Source organism: Hemicordylus capensis, chromosome 9 (genome assembly GCF_027244095.1).
Source record: "Hemicordylus capensis ecotype Gifberg chromosome 9, rHemCap1.1.pri, whole genome shotgun sequence".
In the NCBI taxonomy this organism is placed as follows: Eukaryota; Metazoa; Chordata; class Lepidosauria; order Squamata; family Cordylidae; genus Hemicordylus; species Hemicordylus capensis.
In genome coordinates this window covers 32,246,642-32,260,165 of record NC_069665.1, presented here as the reverse complement: position 1 = coordinate 32,260,165, position 13,524 = coordinate 32,246,642, and the positions used below count along the sequence as shown (strand labels likewise).

At 59.4% G+C, this 13,524-nt stretch overlaps 1 protein-coding gene across 7 annotated transcripts in view; it reads right to left on the bottom strand.

Annotated features, from left to right (window-relative positions):
• The window catches only part of ZFHX3 (zinc finger homeobox 3), a 236,480-nt gene that overhangs the window by 91,757 nt on the left and 131,199 nt on the right, over positions 1 to 13,524 (bottom strand). Inside the window, exon 1 of one of the 7 annotated variants that reach the window (XM_053271184.1) lies at positions 12,572 to 13,115. The exons of the other annotated variants lie outside the window; for them this stretch is intronic. The gene's annotated coding sequence lies outside the window, so the exon portion shown is untranslated. Of the gene's footprint in view, positions 1 to 12,571; positions 13,116 to 13,524 lie in introns of those variants that run through there. 7 annotated transcript variants of the gene reach the window in all.

Here is a 13,524-nt window from a genome sequence, read left to right as displayed (position 1 = left end):
AGACTAGTAGCCATGAGTTTGATAGACAAATTCATGGAAGGCAGGTCTAAGCCCCTTTTAAAGCTATCCAAGCTAGTCCACATCCCGTGGCAGAGAATTCCATAGATTGTGCTCTGTATGAAAAAGTACTTCCTTTCGTTCGTCCTAAATTTCCTGGACATCAGTTTCATGGGATGAACCCTGGTTCTAGTGTTGTGAGGGAGGTAGAAAAATTTCACTCTTTCCACTCTTATTCCATGCATAATTTTATAAACCTCTACCATGTCTCCTGGTAGTTGCCTCTTTTCCAAACTAAAAAGCCCCAGATGCTGTAGGCTTGCCTTATAGGGAAGTTGATCCAGGCCCCCCATCATCTTAGATGCCCTCTTCTGCACCCTTTCTAGTTCTAAAATGTCCTCAAGATACGGTGGCCAAAGCTGTTCGCAGTACTCCAAGCGTGGCCACACCATCGATTCGTATAAGGGCATTATAATATTAGCATTTTTATTTTCTGCCGCACACGGAGTTGACACTTTCAACAGGCTGTCCACCATGACCCATCAGCGTATATATGAAGTTGGGGCTTTTTGCCCCAACGTGCATCACTTTACACTTGCATTTGCCATTTTGTTGACCACTCCCCCCAGTTTGGAGAGATCCTTTTGGAGCTCCTCACAATCAGCTTTGGATTTTACTACCCTAAATAGTTTAATGTCACCTGCAAATTTGGCCACTTTGCTGCTTACCCCAACTTCTAGGTCATTCATCTGTACAGAGATCTATCATACCCAGATCCCTCTACAGATCCCTGGGGGACCCCATTTCTTACATCTCTCCATTGTGAAAACTATTCACGGTGGAATCACAAAATCCCTGCCCCGCTCCCTGTCCTTCGGCCAGTTCCCAATCCACCACAGAACCTGTGGCCTTATCCCAGGAGGGGTCCCCGGAAGCCCCCCGCTCCAGGCACTGATCTTGCTTAGCTTCAGCAAACTGGCTGCCTCCTGGGCCCTCCACTGAAGATGCTCTGCCTTCAGGTGCCAGCAACTGCCGTCTACCGCCTGGCGGCTAACGGGATTCTCCAGAAGCTGTGAGCAAGCTTGCCCACTCCCCCCGCCAGGCTTCTACAGGTTCCATGGGGAGAGGGAGCAGCCAAACAGGCCAGCCAGCTTCCACACAGAGACCCTGCCCTGCTCACAAGCGGCCTTCGTGTAGCCTGGCTCTGCACGACCAGGCCTGGCGGAGGCTGCCAGAAAGGAAAAACAGCTCCTCTAGTCGTGTGGTCTGAGCTGAACCATGGAGGCAATCCAGAACATAGGGCCACCAACTGCCCTACAGCTTTCCCACCCAGCTCTGCAGGGTTTTCAGATCTAATCACTCCCCAGTTGGCTTCTGGACAAGGCAGCTGTCCTGGAACCAAGAAACACTGTGGCTCCTCCCGTTCAGGCAAGGCTCACTGCTACGCTTGACGGATGCGGGCAGAAGCAGGCCCTGGTTTAACGGAAGCACCCTGGAAATGGGACAACTCCTCCAAGTGCCTTGGAGAGCCAGACCCTGAATCGCTCCCACTCAGCAGCAGCGTTTATTGCATTCCTTCCTGTCACGTGTCAATCAGGCCTGGTTGACTGGATGCAGCCTCAACCACGGCGATCAACAGGAGATCACCCAAGCTCAGCTACATTCCAATTGCCAAGGAAGGGGCAAAACTTGGAAGGCAGTCCCTTTCCACATGCATCACTGCACCGGGAGGGGGGGCTCAGGGGGGGCTAGCAAGAAACAGGAACAGCTCACTTCCCTGGAGCTGACTCTGGCCCCCACGGTGCAAACCAAGCGAAATGAGCCATGGCAGTGGCACCCCGCCTGTCTCCCCTGAAGCAGCAGCCAACTGCACAGACCAGCAAGCCCAAACGCAGCCACTGGCTAAGCCTTGCCCATGCAAGCCCTTCTGGCAGACACATGGACCCAAGAGAGGGGGGCAACTCCACCCCCAGCCCTTAAGTACACAGCCTCTGTGGCTGCCTTGCTCACTCTGCTGCAACTCCTTGGGAGCTGCATTCCGCCGCCTGGGGGGAAGAGAGGGGGGCACACACCCCCACACAAGCTGGCCCCCACCGGAGCCAGCATCAATCCTCGGCCCACCAGGGCTGCTTCCCACGGGCTAGCTGCAGACAACCCTCTTCTCAACAGGAGCTGCAACAGGCCTCCACTTGACTGCCACCCTGCTGAAGTTCTCTCGCCTTCCGTCACGAAGCCCAGCCCATGGAAGAAGAGGGGGAAGAGAAGGCATCTCGCTGCCAGGGCCAAAGGCCAGAGGAGCCGCAGGAGACCCAGATGCCTCCGCCCCCCGCCCCGCCCCCACTTCAGCCAGGCAGACCCTGCCTCCTGCTCCAGCACAGCCTCCGCCCACCCTTTTGCCAAGAGAAGGTCAAGCGCTTGCAGGGGCTCAAGCACACCGAGGGAGAGCCAAGAGGCCCCAGGAGGCCAGGGGCAGCGACAGACTTGCCTACTGTCTTCCCTGGGAACAGGGATTCCCAGATGCTGACGACTACAACTCCCAGAATCCCCAGCTGCAATGGCTTTTGTCTGGAGATGATGCGAGTTGTAGTCAGCAACATCTGGGAATCCCAAGGGAAGCTGCTGCCTCTCTGGAGGCGCTCCCGCCAGAGGTGTCTGCCTCCCCCCCCACAAATGCAGGCGGAAGGGGCAGAAGGACAGCTGCCCATGCAGATCACCAGGCCTGCAGCCTGACAGAAACGTGGCAAACCACCCAGTTGCCCCGTCCAGGCACCCAAAGGCAGACCTCCTGCCGTGGCCTCGTCAGGAAGGAGATGCTCGACACCAGCCTCAGTCCCAGCCTCCTCCACGGGAAAGCGAGGCGCAGGCCTCTTCTCTTTGGGAGCAGGACGAGATTTCCCGCCCCCGCCAGAAGGGAGCCAGGCAGAGGGTCTCACCATGCCTTAAGCAGGCAGCACACAGGCTAGCCCTGCAAAAACGCAGCACCCACAGACTGAGCCAGCAGGGCCAAGGAGTGGCTGAGAGCGCACAAGTGCCGGCTGCCGTTCGGCTGAGCACAGCAAGCAACCCCCTCGCACAAGCAGGGTCCTCTGCGCTGCCCAGGCGTAGCTTGGCTTTCACATGCTCACTCGTGCTCCCCCCGCCCTCGCCTGCCCGCTGGGGAGGAGGCCAAGAGCAGGGGCCTCGCCTCGCCACCACTGGCCAGAGTCCTCCATCCAACACAGGAGGGTCTGCTCCCTCTCTAGGAGGCCAGTCTCTATGGAAGGTGCTTCCCAGGCATGAAGGGAATATGACCACGGAGGGCTTCCAGGGCACCAGAGGGGCACACGGCGCGGCAGGGCAGCATTCCAGAGCGGGACCCTGGGAGTGCGCTGAAGTGGACCCTCCTTGCAGGGGGGCGGAAGCTGCCGAGAGAGAGAGACCGCCCTCACCGAGACCCCTCCGGGAGGGCCTGCAGCTGGGCTGGCATGCAACCCACAGGGAGCCTGCTTGCGCTCCAGGACAAAGGGACCCAGCAGAAGTCCAGCAGGGAGGCAGGCCTGCCCACGGCTCCGGCTCCTCACTCCCCAAGCCCTTCGTCCGACGGTGCCTGCCTGCTGCTACGGAAACCAACTGGTCCACTAAGCCGGTCTTCCAAGAACAAGCCTCTAGGCTCTGCCGGAGCCCAGAGCGACTGACGGGTGCCCCAGCAGCGCCCTGGCCAGGCTCCGCAGGGCGCCACACCCAGCAGCCAAGACGTGTGCCCCAGCAGCACAAAGGAGATGCCACCTGTGCTGCTGAAGAGGGCAGCAGCGTCTCTGGCACGCCACCCGGCTGGGCCCTTGCTCCGCAGTGGCTTCCGGGCTCACGGCTCCTGTGCCACTCTTCCCGGACCATAACCGTGATCCAGGCACAGGTGGGGGGACCCCGCTCTCGCCCTACCATCAAAATAAGGGTCCCTGTCACAAGAGGAGAGGGGGAGGAAAGAAGGGGGGGCTGCACTACATGAAGGTCGGAGGGGGAAGGGCAACTGAGCCCCACTGGAAGGACCCCACTGCCCACAGGCGTGGCAAAAAGGGGGCTTTCGCTTCTCTTTGCCAGGCCCATAGAAGCTCCCGGGGGGGGGGGACTTGAGAAGCTGAGCACCAACACTGCCCTGACAAGAGTCCAGGTCCCTCCCCACCGGCGTCTCTCCTGTGCGGCACAGCAAAGGCCGTCATCTACCGGGGTGAGCAGCTGACCAGGAAGGCTGGGGTGGATACCAGCGGGCCCTTTAACTGTTCTCCTCTCTGTGTGGAATGAGTTTTGTTCTGGGCGGCAGGATCCAGGCACTGTGTGCGCACCACGTGCAGTCAGAGGGGGGCCTTCCCAATTCAACCTGAGCGGGATCTAAAATTACTGAGCGGGCATCCAAAAATGTGGGAGTGCGAGCACCTGCCTTAGAGGGAACACCTGGGGGGACACACGGCTAACCAAAACCAACACCGAGGGCCAGTACTCAGCCAAATGGAGGCAGGCACAAAGCATGGGAGGCTGAAGCCACTCTCCTCTCCCGTCCCAGGGAGCCGTTCCAAACGGAAGGCCGACAAAGGCACTCGAGGGCCCACATTCGCCAAGGACTGCGCATTCCTGACATGAGGGGAGCGCACACAACATGGCCCCGCGGGTGGAGGGCACCTAGCTCCGTTCTCCAGGGCAAAGGAGGTGGCTCTCAGGGGAGGCAGAACCCTAACCCTCGCCTGAGGAAGACTGGGGCATCAAGGCAGAGCAGAGACGTCCCCCACCCCTCTGCATGGGACTGCTTGCAAGAAGCAGCCAGACATTCCAGTTGGCCCAGAAGGTGGCAGCAGCCAGGCTGGGAAGCAGGCCTGGCCACCACCCACTGCACCCAGGCTCCAAGTGTCCCGCAAGCTTGCTGGCTGGTTTCCAGGCCCCCTTCCAAGGTCTAGGGCTGCTCTTTGAAGCCCCCTTGCTCCCATAGGAAACTGCCGATGCACAGAGAGCAGAAAACCCTACCCAGTACCCCCAGGCAGAGCCTTACCTCCAGCGGCCCCTTGGGAGACCCTTCCCAGCCACAAAGGCAGCAAAAATGAGGATACTTGGCTCCTGAGAGCTCCTGGTCTCTTTTCAATGGATCACATTATTATTATTTGCTAATTTGGTGCAGAGGCACCTTTTAACGTGGTGATTCTCTTTATTGAGCAGGGGGAGAGTAACTGGCCCCATCCACCCCCAGCACAGTACCCCTCCAATTGGTGTCTGTCTTATGTTTCTTTTTAGATTGTGAGCCCTTTGGGGACAGGGAGCCATTTTGTTTGTTTGTTGTTTCTCTGTGTAGACCGCCCTGGGCCATTTTTGGAAGGGCGGTATAGAAAGTGAATGAATGAATGAATGAATGAATATTGTTATTTTATTGCTTACTATTTTGTGACTCCACTGAGTTGCTAACTTGCTGGTGTTTCCCTTGTGTGCTTTTTTTTTTTTAGACAGAGGACAGTTGTCTCATTCCTTTTACTACCGAAACAGCTTTGAGAACTTTATTGGAAAGCAGCATGTAAATATATTCAATAATCATTCCTCTGATTATATTGTTTGGAACTGTGCATTAGCCAGCTGGGCAACTTTTAGTGGGAAGATTGTCTAGAGGTATTGGAAATAAAATTCAACCCACCACCACCACCACCACGACAGCCAAAACTGGAGTGGCACTTCCGGATGAGCCCAGTGGGCGGGAGAGGGGCGCGTGCTTCCCCTCAGCCTACCTGGCCATGGCCCCTGCCCTCCCCCATGCCTGGGGCGCCTGGCTAACCAAGACACAGGCGAGGCCTCCAGGCCAGCCTGCTCCTCTGCCGGGCAGCAGCAACTCTTGCCAGGCCCCATAGCTGCCAGCGCCATGTGGGAGGGGAGCAGGAGAGCCAGGGCCGAAGACGGGTCCCTTGAGGATCGGGCACAGAAGCTGCAACCTGTGAAGCCCCCTTGCCCCTGGCACCCAAAGGCATGCAAGGATAAGAGAGGCAGACAAAATGGCGGCAATGAGGGTCCGAAGGCAGCGGCTGCCCCTGTGTCACCCAGGACTGCGAAGAAAGGAAGGCATCAGAGTCTCTGAACCCAAAAGGAAGACTTGTGTGATTGCCTTCTTGGCAAGGCGTTCTAGAGCACAGGAGACAAATCCGTGTGATTCCCACACACAACCGGGTGTCACTCTCATGTGCCCAAGACCAGGTCTCTGAGGCAGAACTGAGAGCGCTGGCAGGCACACGTCCAAAACAGACGCCCAACTCCCAGCTGCTGGGCTGGGGTCGGACCCAAGAAGCTGCATGCTGACGCCGAGAGCCCCAGAGTGCAGATGGCAAGAAGGGAACCGAAGGCAGAAGAAAGGGACCCACTGAACCGGCTGCAGCCAAGAGGCAAGAGGCTGGGGAGCCCTGCAGGAAGGCAACTAGCCCAGTGGTCCTCTTCCCTCTCCTTGGCCTGCAGCTCAGAGGGCCACAGCAGCCGCGGGGCAGGCGCCCGTGGGCTTCCTGAGGCCCGACCAGCCTCTCCGAAGAAGAAGAGCTTTATGCAAATCCAATCAGGCTCTCCTTTTGCCAGCATGCAAGGCGTGGCATGAGTGCAGAGTGGGGGCGGGCGGGAGAGAATCACATCAGACATCAACAAAGCAGGAGGTTACGCGGCTGCCGAGGCTCTCCTTCCTGTGCAAAGCCTGACATCTACAGTTCTGTCTGGCACAGTCAGGGCCTACGAGACAAGGACGACGGCGGCGGTGGGTACACAGCACCCAGGCGCTCCTGCAGCAAGCGCCTTCTCTCTGTCTCTGTCTCTGTCTCTCTCTCTCTCACACACACACACACACAGAGCTATCCTGATGCTACACCCTCTTCTACCACCATCGGCCTCTTTGGTTCCCACACTCACCCTCTGGGGGGGGGCGCCACAGCAATCCAACTCTGACATCTTCCAGGAACGTAAGGAGGCCAAGAGGTGGCCAGGCACTCTTCCCCCCCCACGGCTGGTCCCCTCGAGGCTCTTGCAGCCTTTCGGCCGAACTAGCACAGCTCCGCAGGCCCTCCCCAGAGCAGACGGAAGCACCCACGGATCTCGCTCAGGGGGCCACCGTCCTGCTTCTCCCAGCACAGTCCCCCAAAGAAGCATCACCCTGCCTCGGCAGACACTTCGCCACACTCTGCCTGCTTCACACACTCCAGCGTATCCCAGGAAAAGTAAGGTGGTGTTTTAGAAGACAAACAGTTACACCGTGAGCAACACACACACACACAGAGAAAGAACCAGCCTGCACAGGCAGAAGCACAGGCCACAAGCAGCATTTGGGCAAAACAGCAGCCGCCAGGGCTGCAGCGGCTGCAGCTTCCAGAGGCCCGCTTTGGGCCCTTCCAGGAACACCCAAATGGCTGCACTGAAAGGGTTCGCAACATGCCCGTTTTGCAGCAGTCCTCTCTAGGAACTCGGCTCCCAGCCCACCCCAGGAGACAGTGAGCAGCCCACGCACGGCTCAAGCGTCTGCTCAATACACACGCAAAGTCCAAGGATCCTGGGTTTGTGCTCTTGAGGAACAAGGCTGGGCAATTCAGGAAAACAGAACATCCAATTCTGCGGCTCTAACCTTAAGTACCACTGTGCTTTTTGCAGCCTGGCAGCCCTACCAACCCAGCTGATCAAGACCACACAGTGCGAGACTGGATTCAGAAGCCAACTCAAGAAGCAACTCAGTAGAGACCCCAGAATGGATTCTTCCCCTTCGGAGTCAGAAACTGAAGGAGCCACCAGTCCCCCAGGATCCAGACTGCTTCATGCACCCACAGCACGCTGTGATCACAGCCAAGCAAGTAATCCGGTGGCTGCCATGGGGACCCTTTTGCCCCCTGAAAGCAGATCTCCCCAGCCTGAAAACGCAGGGTGGAAGAAATAACTTAAAGGGAGACAACACACCCACCACATATTACCGCTTTCTCTGATCACATATACCACATTTCCCTAGCTTGTCTCGCCATTGTTCTCTCCATTGTGGTTGCTGTGGAGATAACCACTTAACCGACACAGGCACTTGTCCTGGGGGAACTCTCAAGAAAACATGCCCACGGCCAGGGCCTCCCTCTCCCTCCACGCCAGAGCTGCGGCCAACACACCACCACCGGAGAGCAAGGAGAGCCAGTCTCCTCCCAGCTCAGCAGACCTCTGGCCCCGCTCCTCTCCAGCTCTGCCTGCTGGGCTGGGTCATGATGGCGACACCCAGGACACATTTGCACTCTGGCAGAAACAGGCCCAGGCCCTCAACCATGCAGCAATGGTCCTTTGCCACCAGACTCTCATTTCAAAGGGAGACACAAGCTCCATTTATAGCCATTTCTCCTTACAGCGCCTTCCTTCCAAGACCAAAGCAAAAGAAATGCGCCCCACAAGCAACGGTGTGTGCTGCCACAAAGTGCCGCACAGAACACTCCCTTCAATTTCACAGCCTCTTCTAAGTTCCTCCAGACGTAGGCACTCTTCCTCAGGATTGTGGTACCAAGGCCCCATCTCAGGCACTGCACAGCACCGGGATTTTCCAGACCGACCGACCACAACAGCTTCCTCAAAACCACCAGCTGCTGCAAAGAGGCCGACACACACACACACACACACACGTTTCCATTCCCATTCTTATCCCGATATGATTATCTTATCAACCTCTTGTGGTCAGGTTACTTCCAGACATTTACCATCTCAGGGAAAAATAGCAGAACACACTAGTAAGGTTCTAAAAACATTGGCTGTACAAAGACTCTCGCGCCTGGCTTGCGCCGTTCACAATACAAAGGCGCAGGATGAATATACAATTATAGGCTTGTAATGCTAGGAAGAGGGAGAAATTGAATTTGAGAAAATCAGGACAGCACAGAGCCAGCTAAAGGTAGAAAAGACTGGGTTCCTCTTAATAGCAAAGGACCACGTTTCTCCCGAATGCATCCAACACAACAGTTTTGCCGAAATGGCGCCTTGCCCCACTTCCTTCACCTCTAGAAGGATTCCAAACACAAACAGGAGCCAGGAGAGGTCCCCGAGAACATCCCCATGGACAGTTCAGCTGAACGAAGACGGATGGGGAAAGAGGAGGAATCAGGCCGACGCCGTGCTCCAGAACCATCTGGGCTTTTGCAACGGTTATGTTGGTGACATTCTAAAAATCACATCAGGGCAGTAAGATATTCAAGTTCCCTTCCCCCACCCTTGCAAAAAATGTCCCCCCCCCGGAAAACCCCCCAATTGTACTAATATTGAGATTGAGTGCGTGCACACACACTCCAAGAATAACATGGCTGCCTAGCTGAATTTGCAAGGCCACGCTCCAGCCGACCGAGCAGGGCGAGCCACACACACAGGAGGGACGACAAGGTCAAAAGGTAGCCTGCCCAGCCCTTTGCAAGCAAGCGGAGACCCCCGCTGGCCCCGGCTTCCAGCATCACCACATTCCTGGCAAAATGCAGGAGCAGCAACCAAGGGGACACTTTGGCAGGCCCGCTCAGGCACCTGCCGGGAGACGGCGGCGCTTGCGGGCCGCACCAGCTCAGCGGCCAGCCAGTCCATTCGGTTTGCCTCCCCCAACTTGAAATGCAGGGAGGGCAGGGGAGGGTAGAGGAGGAGGAAGAGGAGCCCTTTCAAAGGCTGGACCAGGGTCTGTGCTGCTTTGGATCCCCGCGCAAGCAGCAAGCGGCTCCCACGGCCGGCCGAGAGGCTTCTCACTTCCTCAAGAACAAAAGCTCCGGCGGCGGCGGCCGACCCAACCCGGGGCTTTCCCATCCAGCCCGAGGGTCAAGGCCATTCCATTTCCCTCTCAGCTGAGGAGCAGAGAAGCTGAGCAGACTTCCTAGCAGCTTCCCTTCCCTGCGCTGAAGATCTAGAGCGCTTTTCAAAAAATCCACACAAAGCAGCCCGCCTGGCCACAGAAGGGCAGCGGATTTTCCTCCCCGCATGTCTTTTGTTGCCGACCACAGGAACTGGCTTCAGCAGCTGCAGCGCACTGGAAAAGTCGGCTTTGCTCTCCAAAGAGAGTCAACTGAACAAGAGGAGAAGGGTGGACAGGAGCACACACTTTTACATTCATCAGGAGACAAGAAGCAGAAATGGAGGAACAGAAAGAGGGTGTGTGTGTGTGTAGCCCTGAAACACTTTCCTTCTTTTCACAGCAGGCACCGGACTAATGCAGGCCTCCTCGGATTTGCAAGTGAATTGAAGTTGTCATTAACACTTGGGGGGGGGGAGACCAGAGAAGAGAATTAAAGATGTGGCCAAGGGGAAACTGCAAGAAGAAGAAAGGGAGGAGGAGGAGGGCAGACAGACGAAGAGGCAGCGGCCCAAGGATGCGCCCCAAAGTGGACGAGGAGTCCTCCGAGTGTTTAACCAGAGCAGACCGGAGAGCACAGATGGCTGCAAAGACACCAGCCTTTGACCCCAGGCCCCGCTCTGCTGATGCACTTCCCCATGCCTCCCGAGGCTCCAGCTGAGAGGTGGGGGAGGCAGGAGAGCTCAAAAAGGAAAGGAAGTGACATCAGCAAACTGGAGAACCTGTTTAGAAGAGACTAAAAGAAAACAAACTCAGAAATGTTTCCCACAGAGAGGAGACCTCCTGGCACACAACGCCTTGGAAAGGGCTACTGCTGGCCTGCAGCTCTAAGGGAGGAAGAGACCCTTTTGCACCCCACCCCACACCACAGGCTCTTTCGGAGCAAAAAGCAAGCACGGCCTTTCACTTCCTACAGGACCAGTGCGGCCAAGTGGTCCAGACCGAATTTCTCATGCCGCCAAGTGTTTGGTTACATAATAAGAGGTGTCAGAGTGGGCAGCAACGGAAGGCCACAGTCGGGGGCCAAGATCAGCCCAAAACAGGGCACAGCTGTTTCCAGCCAGAGCCAGTTCTGATGCAGGGGCTGACCCAAAGAAAGGGAGGAGGAGGAGGAGGAGAGGGGGCAGGTCACCGAACGCTGCAGAGGAATCCTCCTGACAAAGGAGGCGAAGGTCTAGCAAAACTGCCCTGGCTACTCCTGGAACAGCCACCTACCTCACACTGGGCAAATAAATACAGGCCAGCACTCTCCCCCCCCACCCCGAAATCAAGGAGAACCCGAGTCACCATGCCGAGGCTCCATTCAGAGGGAAGGGGGCCTTCCAAAGGACTCGCGCGCCTCCTCCCCATGGCCTCTCCACGCAATACCCTCAGACTGTAAATCTATAACCACCGTAATGATTTAGTGATTCAAAACATGATAACATATTGTGTAACTGAAAACCACAGCGCGCCTGCCAACACTCCTCCTAGACACAGAGCAAAAAGACAGAAGAAAATGTGTTGCTTGCAGCGATCTTCCTGAACTCTCCGATACGGTTGGGGGCAGCGGGGGGGGACCCTAACCCTCCACGCACGCACACCCACACACAGGCGGGGAAGCGGCTTGGGCGAGCGCAACAGCCCTGCCAGGAGCCTTCTCCGGCCCTTTCCAGCGACCTGCTCCCGCCCCCCGTGCCTCTCGCCCCGCTCAGCCAGAGCGGAAGCCTCCCTTCCTGCCTGCCCTCGCCCTCGCGTCAAGTTTGCTTTCCCTGGAAGGCCGGCTCTTACGCTCTGGTGCCCCACACATTCAAAGTTGCTCTGGAACACAACAACGCGGAAGCCAGACCTGCTCTGCTTAAACTCCATGGCGGGGCGGGCGGGCGGGCGCCCCCGTTCCTGCAGCAAAATGAGCAGGAAGGCAACGGAGCTTCCTCGGGCCCCCGGCTGCCTCCGCCCAGCCGCCGGCTCTCTGCGCCGTCCAACTCGAGCTGACTCCCGACCGAGTCGGCGGGGAAGGCAGGCAGGCAGGCAGGCAGACCCCCGCCGGCCAGGTTCCTGGACGGGGCGCCGAGAGCAGGGCTGCCCGAAAGACGCGCTTGGCCCGGGCAGCCGCAGCCGTCCCCCCGCCGGCCGGACATTTCCCCCTTTCCCGAGGCACCCGCAGAAAGAGGCGCCTTGGCACAGGCGGAGAGGGGCGCGGGCTGCCGCCGCCCGCACCTCGCCGGGGGCCCCCGCGCCTACCTCGGCAGGAGGGCGCTGGGGGGCCGCTGCCGCCGGCGGCATGTCGGCAGGCAGCGTGCCTGGGCGCCGCCTCCGAAGCGGGGGCAGGGGCTGGTTCCCCGGCGGGAAGCCGCGACCAGCAGGCTGGCGGAGCTGGGCGGCGGCGGCGAACGGGCATCGCAGCCATTTCCCGGCCACCCTCTTCGCTGCCCTATCGATTATGCAGATGGGCCGATCAATCCGCCCTCTGCCGAGCCCAGCCGGGCCGGGCGTCGAGGCACTCCTGCCTGCCGGGGCGAGGCAAAGAGGGCGCTCCCGCCAGGCCCGCCGGACTCTCCGCTGCGCCTCGCCGGTGGACTGGCGCCCAGCCCGGGCTTCCTGCGCCTGGCCAGGCGCCCTCTTGCCTCCCTCGGCCGGCCGGCCGGCGGCGGCGGCGGCACCTGCGAGGCGATCGAGCGACACAAAGTTTGCCGGGGCCCCGATCCGGCTGGGGGGCCGGGCCAGCCCCATGCAAAGCAGGAGCAGCCGCCCGGGCGGGGCGGCAAAGTTGCCACTTACGCGGCTGGCGGCGGCGTCCTCTTCCCTCCTTCCTCCTCCTCTTCCTCCTCCTCCTCTCCTCCTCCTCCTCCTCCGGCGGCGGCGAGGCGGCTAATCCCGGGAGGCGGCGGCGGCGGGGCTACTGATCCCATGAAGGCTGCGGGAGCGGCGCGCTCCGCGGAGGAGCCCGGGGTAGTGGCGGCGGTGGTGGCGGCGGCGGCGGCGGCAGTGGTGGCGGCGGCGGCGGGACGAGGCGGAGGGAGCGGCGGCGGCGGCGGCCGGAGCCGGGCAGAAGCCGCTTCCACTTGCGCCGCTGCTGCTGCTGCTGCCGCCGTCGCCGCTGCCCAGCAGCAGCAGCAGCATCGTCGTCGTCGTTGTCGGGGAGCGGGAGGCGCCCCCCGGAGCGGAGCGGGGCGAAGGTGCGGGGGCCCGGGCGGGCAGGGAGAGCGGGGCTGGCGGGCGGCCGGAGCAGGAAGCGCCCGCGCTCAGATCTGCTGATTGGGGAGAAAAAAACTCTTTGGATCTTTATTCTGCTAATTAGTTTCCTGCAAAAAATGGCTGATTAGTGCAGTGCGCATGTGCCTCATTACCCAGGCACGACGGGAAGGGCTAATTAGCCACCTTCTGGATCAATAAGATTCAGCCCAGGCGGCGGCGGGGGAGGGAGCGAGCGAGCGAGCGAGCGAGCAGGGAGGAGGCTGGGCGGGCAGCGAGAGAGCGGCCGGCAGGAAGGGGGGCCGGCCAGGGGGGGCGAGCGAGGGAGCGAAAGGAGGCGGAAGGAGAAGCGCTCCGAAGTGCGGGGGGGGGAGGCAGGCAGGCGGCGCGCTAGGGCCGCCCCCCCACCCCACCCCACCCCACATTCCAGCGGCTCCTCCGCCAAGCCGCCTCCCCCTCCCCCCCAGATGGGGCTGGAACAGCGGTGAGAAGTTGCCGAGAAAGTTGCTGCTTGGCGGGAGGAGCCCGGGTTGGCTGCG